Here is a 657-nt window from a genome sequence, read left to right as displayed (position 1 = left end):
AATGTGAATCTAGCTTTAGTGTGGACAAGTATATAATTGTGTGGACCAACGTCCACGCAATTATATATGTGACCAAACATATATAGTATAATTGTGAGGACCAATTACGTCCCCAAAATTATATATGTGACCAATCGTATATAGTATTGTGTGGACCAACGTCCCCACAATTATATATGTGACCAAACATATATAGTATAATTGTGAGGACCAATTACATCCCCAAAATTATAGACCAATCGTATATAGTATTGTGTGGACACATTATATATAATTATTTGGACCAATGTCTCCCTATCCAGGTGTAATATTTTGTTCTTGTTTTTTTTCCCGTATATATTATTATATATAGTTAGAGGGTAGTTATTGTCACCTTTTTCCAAAAAAATAAAAATTCTACGACAACCGCATGTTCATGTGCGCACAAAACAGTATATAGTATAATTGTGAGGACCAATTACTTCCCCAAAATTATATATGTGACCAATCGTATATAGTATTGTGTGGACCAATGTCCCCACAATTATATATGTGACCAAACATATATAGTATAATTGTGAGGACCAATTACGTCCCCAAAATTATATATGTGACCAATCGTATATAGTATTATGTGGACCAACGTCCCCACAATTATATATATGACCAAACGTATAC

Source organism: Lytechinus variegatus, chromosome 13 (assembly GCF_018143015.1).
Source record: "Lytechinus variegatus isolate NC3 chromosome 13, Lvar_3.0, whole genome shotgun sequence".
NCBI classification, from domain to species: Eukaryota; Metazoa; Echinodermata; class Echinoidea; order Temnopleuroida; family Toxopneustidae; genus Lytechinus; species Lytechinus variegatus.
The sequence above is the reverse complement of the archived record's forward strand: the minus strand, read 5'-3'. Positions refer to the sequence as shown.